We start from the raw sequence: 7366 nt of genomic DNA on the forward strand, positions 1-7366 counted from the left end.
CTGTCAAAGCGTCACCCTTTTCTCTTGATTTATTGTTCATTTATTTTCCTTGGTCAAACCCCTTTTTATAAAACCCTAGCCCTTTTCTTTGATTGCATTTAAGTCTTGTTAAGTCGCGATCGCCACATTTATTATACCCTAGAAGGGCGGTCGTGACAATTCAGGTTATAAATTTGCATCTCTAACCCTAATCCATTGGATTCCGGGCTAACCATTCGGGTTATTTAGGCCAAAAAGCTTTCGAAAACAAAATTATGAAACAAAATCATGTAATCAAAATTTTCTTATGTCAAATGATTTTATATTTTAGATATTTTTCTATTATTAGTTTAGAACCACATAATACCTTCAAATTTTCGTGATTTTCATCAATATTTTTCTTTCATGTTGATCTACTATGATATAAACAAAGAAAAATTAAATTCAATTTGAATTAATGTTTGTATTTGTGTCGTTATTTTGACATTGTTTATAATCTTTTGTGGTGGTAAGCCAACTATGATGGGTGATGGGATGATACAAGAATGGGTCGAGGTGGAACTTAGAAGTTGGTAGTGTGGAACCATGTAGAAAGGCGATGTGGACTGATAATTAGATAAGACTAAGTGAAATGTGGCACATGGAATCTTAAAAAAATAAGAAAAACACAAAAATTATTGTATAATTTTTAGTAAATAATCACAGCCCATCTGGCTAACCCGCCTACCCGCCAACCCTGATGGGCTAACATGTTTAGCCCGTTTTTGTATTCAGGTTGTGAAATTAGAGTCATAACCCGCTAATTTTATCGGATTATTCGGGCCAACCCACGGGTTTCGGGTTAGATTGACATCCCTAATGCATTAGAAGAAAATCATAAAGATAAAAACTAATTATATGTTACTATGAAACAATATGTGAGAATTAAAATCTATTTAATGATAAAGATATAAAAATGCGTCCAATTTTTTGGAAAAATAGAAAAAAAAAAGGAATATGTGTGTGAATGTTGGTTTAACATGCAATAGAATATTTTTAAAAAAAATTAAAAAAGAATATAAAAATGATTAGAAAACATGAAAAATAAAGATATGTACTCCCTCCGTCCCGCACTACTCGCACCTTTCCTTTTTGGCACGGAGATTAAGAAATGAGTGATAGACAAAGTCAACAATTACGGCTGTAGGTATAAATTGTTACTAAAAATGGAAAGAGTGCAAATAACTTGGGACGCCTAGAAAGGAAATAAGTGCAAGTAGTGCGGGACGGAGGGAGTATATCAGATAGGTTTCGAGAAGGATACTGCTGGACCAACTACGACAAGTTAATTTTGGGGTACAGTCGTACCCCTTTTATTACAACGTGGATTTTCCATTGTTCGTATATTAAGATTTTATTCTGTTATGTTACTCCCTCCATCCGCCAAATGCTGTCCTTATTTGATTCGGATGGTTTTAAGAAATGTGAAGAAAGAGGGTTGAAATCAGTGAAATATGAGTCCCACTTTTATGGAGTATTTATTTATAATAGAATGTTAGTATAATATTAATGAATTAGTGGAAAGTGAGATTTATTTACCCAAAATGGAAAAAAAGAAAAAATAAAAAGCAAAGTAAACAATTTTGTGAAAGGATTGAAATGGCAAATGAAGACAACATTTGGTGAACTGAAAATATATTTCTAGCATGCAACTTGTATGAATTGATTTTAAATAGACTCATGTTTATCAATTTATTTAATTTGCAATCTTTTAACTGCAAAATCCTAACACTATTTTGGTTGATTTTAAATAGATTCACGTCTATTAATTTATTTAATTTGCAATCTCTGCAAAATCCTATAACACGTCTATCAATTCATTTATGTCTACTTTTTTACTTTATTGCCTTGTTAAGAAAGTAGACTTGTTGACGATTTCACTTGATCTGCAGATGTCTGTTTTTTTTTTTTTTTGATCTGCAGATGTCTGTTGCTTGTTAACAATTTCACTAACTCTGTAAAATTAGAGAAATATATACTTAATTTCTCTAAATTAAGACTCCTGTTAAACTGCATCTATTAGGGGGGCGATTAAATACGCTAACATGTTTTTGCTTTCAGCCTCACTGCAATTGATCAAAAACTCTTGCACATAAATTTTAATTTATCTACTCAAACTGTCTGTTAGGGATCACAAAGATTACAAGAAAATACAACAAATAATGGTATCACAACCCACAACTTGGACATCAAAAATCTTGAAATTCGGATGAAGAGGGACGACGACTGCACATTTTCCACTAGAATCACTCTCCAACTCCTCACTTGACTCTTCTATGCCCTCCAAAACCCCAGATCTGTAACGGGTATAAAGTTAATAGTAGCATATATTCTTTCATACTACCTCCATCTTTGAAAAATACAACACTTTGAAACGACACGGGTTTTAAATACACAATTTGTAAAATAAGAGAGAATAGTTGGTAAAGTAAGAGAGAGGGGGAGAAAAATGAGTAAAGTAAGAGAGAGGAAGAGAAAATAATGGGGTCCACTTCCTAAAATAGAAAGTTTTTTTAAGAGACAACAGAGGTAGTTTATGCTTCAGTGGGTAGCTACAAGGAGTTTTTACTGCATAATGCAAAAATAAGCAGACTAGCATGCAGTAATTGGTAACAAATTAAGACTAACCTTGGGGTTTGAGTCCCAACTTCCTGTACATAAGGCACTGCCATCAGCAGACAGTCCCAAACAGCTGATCCGACTTTCGTGAGAATTTTGAAGCTTTCCCAAGTCCAACACAACCTATTAACAGGACAATCTGGTTGAAAGTTGAGCAACATATCTAATTTTCTATCAATCCATCACATATGGAGGCTCAACAGACTAGAGCAAATAGCTATACCTCTGCCAATAGAGTATCCCAGACATAGCAATCTCCGTTGGTGTATCCAGCAAACAGAAGTCGACCAGATGTGGAGAACGCAATTGAAGTTACATGAGGAGCCTCATTATCATCGTGTTGTTGATTGTACTCTTGTAGCTGGTGGCCGGTTCTAATGTCAAACAATCTGCAAGTTCCATCATCTGAACCAGATCCAAATCTATGCACATCAGGGAAGAACTTCACTGTATTAACATCTCCCTCATGACCATGAAAAGTACGAACAGCACGACAGGCAACACGAGTATCCCACAGACGGACAGTTGAATCACAAGAGCCAGATATGAACATTCTAGAGTTGGATCCATTAATAGAGACACTGAACAAGAAAAAGTGTTATTATAGTCACTAACAATAGAAACAGATAAGCTCCGAAGAAAAAAGTTCATGTAAGCACTAAAAAGATAACCAGCACCTTAAAACGTCAGCAGTATGCCCAGACTGAAATTCACCTCCAAACACAAACGTCCTTAGGCCAGTAGTTATATCCCATAGAACACATGTTTAGTCACCGGAAGCAGTTATAAGGTGTGTATCCTCATCTGGAACATACTGGCATGACGATATAACCCTTGTGCCCACTAAGCACTCTTGATACTGGAAGATTCCCATCCTTGTCAGTTTGAGAATTCAGATTAAAGATAGAGCACATACTATCCAGGCCACCACAGGCAACAGATTGCCCACTGGGTGAGAAGGCACAACTCATGACCCATGCACAAGGTAGCTTAATTGCGTGAGTCTTCTGGCTAGTGAGAGCATTCCAAACTATTAATCTTCCATCTTGAGATGCACTGACTATACGATTTATTTCTGGGGTCCAATCCAACGAATACACCTAAGAAACATTTGAGATTTTGCTTAAAAAAATGAACTCAAGATATAGATAACTTGTCAAAAACATCTCTTTGGGCAGACAATTTCTTTTTTCGCGGATGCATAAATTGGGAAGTCAAGCTGACATATATTGCATCACAGCAAAGACGGACAAAAGTGATAATGGGATTGATTTCGAGCTGATATATTTGGGATTGCACAAAAGCAAGGGTTTGTTACATTCCCTCTAGAGCTACACAGAACCATCAGGCCATTTGAAATTACTTTTATCTGAACAAGTTGACCCTTCCTTTGTTCCTCATGAGAAAACCTAAGAAAAGGGTGCTGTTTAATATTCCTTCTGTCCCGAAAAAGATGACCTATTTCCAAAATAGATACACATTTATCTATTTCTAAAAGTAGATACACATTATGTAAGACAGAACACAAGACACTGGGTAAATTCTTGGATGAATTTATGCATTTGGTTCAACATCTATTCATGGTTTTTATGATATAGTATGATCTATTGTACGAAACCAGGAATGTAACAATGCCATAAGAGAAGATAAAACTATGACAATCTTGTTTTCTAAACAAATAATGATTTTATGGTGACAATAGCATTGAAGGTTTTCTCCAAGCATCTCCAGAAAATAGGGCAGAGAATGCACATCCATGATCACCTTATCTTTGCAATAGAGCGAGGTTTCTTATTAAAAATAAAACTGAACCAACCTAATCCAAGGAAACATACAGAATGATATACTACAAGTTAACTCATTAAAGAGATGTTTTCACTCATTATATATTTTTGCCAAATAAGGAGCTAATACGAGTCATTGACTCCATCATCAAAAGAACAGCTTTGAGCTTTGTTAACGACATTCATTGGCACACACAATTCATATGTTAATGTTTTATTCAAGGTATATACTACAATTATTGTAGTTGATTACGAAGAAGAATTGATAATAACAAATTAGGTGATTGAAATTAGGGAAATGTTGAAGATACAAATTAGGCGATTGTTGTTGAAAAGTAAAGGGGGATTACCTTTCCGGTGTGGCCCTGAAGAGTCCGGAACAAACGAGATCAGTGGGCCCAAAACTGCCGCTCCTTCAGCTCAGCAACGGACATATCTTCTTCGAAGAAGAAGAAGAAGAAGAAGAAGAAGAAGATGATGATGATGATGATGATGATGATGATGATGATGATGATGGAGAATTCAGCTTCATTTCAACTACTATAACTTTGCAATTTCAGTGACACAATTGAGAATCGATTCGAATCGAATCGAATCGAATCGTGTAATTAGAGAAGAGGATTAAGGAATTGAAGGGGATTTGGGGTGGAGGAGGTGAGAAATGAGTTGGACTTCTCAGACTTTACAGAGGAGAGAGAATCGCTAAGCCAGCTGACTTCATTTCTTTACAAATACAAAATTTTTAAAATATGACAGATACGGAAAAAAAAAAGAGTTATTAAAATATTAATAATAAGGAAGCATATCCTCATAAGAAATTGAAAAAATTTATCAAAAATAAAAGTGAATTAATATTCTGGGATACCAAAATAGAAAAAAGATTATTTTTATATTACCTTTTTCATCGTTAACTATTCCCTTTGCCCACAAAGTATAAAATATTTATTTTTCGACATGATATTTATGTAATTTTTTTTTATGAATTGAGTGGAGATAATAAAGTGAGAGAAAAAAAGAAATAAAGATTATACAATTATTTATATAGTACTCTCTCCATCCCAGTTTAGGAGTCTCTATTTATCATTTTTTGGACTCTCACTTTAGGAGTTCTGGTTGGAATATTACATAAATAGTAATAGGTCTCACATTCTACTAACTTTTTTCTACTCTCATTTTATTGTAAAACTAATATATACTCTATTCGTCCCACAAAAATATGCACTCTTCCTTTATAGTCCGTCCCACAAGAATATGCGCTTTGGAAACTCTTTTCTCTCTAATGAGGTAGGAATCATTACCCACTGACAATACTTTAATTATTTTTTTTCTCTAATTGCATTTAAACTCGTACTGAACCTAAAGTGCATATTCATTAAGGACGGAGTAAGTATGAAAGTAGGAGTTACATTCCATTATCCTTTTTCACCTACTTTCCTTTACATTTCTTAAAACTCGTGCCGAATTTAAACGAGACTCCTAAAAATGAAAACGTTTTAATTTTAATGAATAAAGAAAGTATAAAAAGAATAAAGTAATGTGCGTGTTTTAGTCTAACGGGAGTGTGGTTAATACTTGAACCAAAAATTTAAGATAGGTCCACTATGATATGACCTTTAAATTTATATAATTATTTATTAATAATAAAATAAAAATAAAATATGAAAGAAAATTAAGTACATAAAAAAAGAAAAATAAATTAAAAATAATGATTTTTGTAAATTAAAAAATTTACAAACTTATCAGGAACGTTTCAAAAATACTCCCTCCATCCGTTATTAGGAGATTCATTTCTTGGCGGCACAGGTTTTAAGAAATATGTTAAAAAAAAGTGGGTGGAAATATGTTAGTGAAATATGAGTCACATTTGTATATATCAGTTTTAAATAAAATGTGATTGTAATGGGTTGGTGGAATGTGAGACCCTATTACTATTTATAGTAAAAATGAATCGGAACTCCTATGCGCAGATGGACTAAAATGGAAAAACATGATTCATTCTGTCCCAAGGAAGATGACCCCTTTATTAGACAGCACAAGATTTTATGCAATTTTATTTTGTGTGTTGGGTAAACAGACAAAGTAAGAGAGATGGAATAAAATAGAGATAAAGGAGTGTCTAATTTTAATAAGGGATCATTTTGGGTGGAATAAAATAAAAATGAAAGTGAGTTATATTTAATGGGACGAACAGAGTATATGATCTTTTAACCAAAAATGAATGAAGTTATAAAGGAAATCTGGTCTCATGTTAATCGATTTGATATGTATCATAACTAAAGGAGTCATTTTCAGTTAGATTCCGCCAAAGGCGGGTCCGAGACACGTATGATTAAACTAAAAAAATTAAATTATTTAATTTTTAGTTTTTTTTACTTTATTTGTATCACTAATCTACTTTTATTTATTTCTTATTTATTTTTTCATATTTAACTAAACACTAAATAAATCAATTAAATTAATCGAATGAAATAGGAGTACTGGACTAGAATAAAGTTTAGAAAAAAAAAATCACCAAAAATAACTCCCACTCAACACAAGTGTAAGGGAACAGAAAAAAAAAATTCACCAAAAATAACTCCCACTCAACACAAGTGTAATTGATTTCCCTTTACTGTCACACTACTAACTATTACTGATTGATTTCATTTTTAGCTAAAAATAAAATATCTAATAAAGTATTTTTTACATTACTATCACTTATACAATCATACTTCAATCTTTTTTTATATCTTTTGTATCATTTATTTTATTTTATTTTCTTCATATAACTTAATTGATATTATTTCTTAAATTTTGTGATTAGAAAAATCAAGCACTTGTAACAGGATGGAGAGAGGAGAAAATTACACATTGAAGGATTATTAAAAGACTAAAGTCCTAAAATGGTCCTTAACATATTGCGGTTTTTTGATTTTGATCCAAAACATTATCTTTTGAATTATTCG

At 32.8% G+C, this 7366-nt stretch overlaps 1 pseudogene; it reads right to left on the bottom strand.

The window, feature by feature from the left end:
• Positions 1 to 2090: 2090 nt before the first annotated feature.
• On the bottom strand, positions 2091 to 5142 carry LOC121808965 (annotated as a pseudogene).
• Positions 5143 to 7366: the final 2224 nt, after the last annotated feature.

This window comes from Salvia splendens, chromosome 6, assembly GCF_004379255.2.
Source record: "Salvia splendens isolate huo1 chromosome 6, SspV2, whole genome shotgun sequence".
Lineage (NCBI taxonomy): Eukaryota > Viridiplantae > Streptophyta > Magnoliopsida > Lamiales > Lamiaceae > Salvia > Salvia splendens.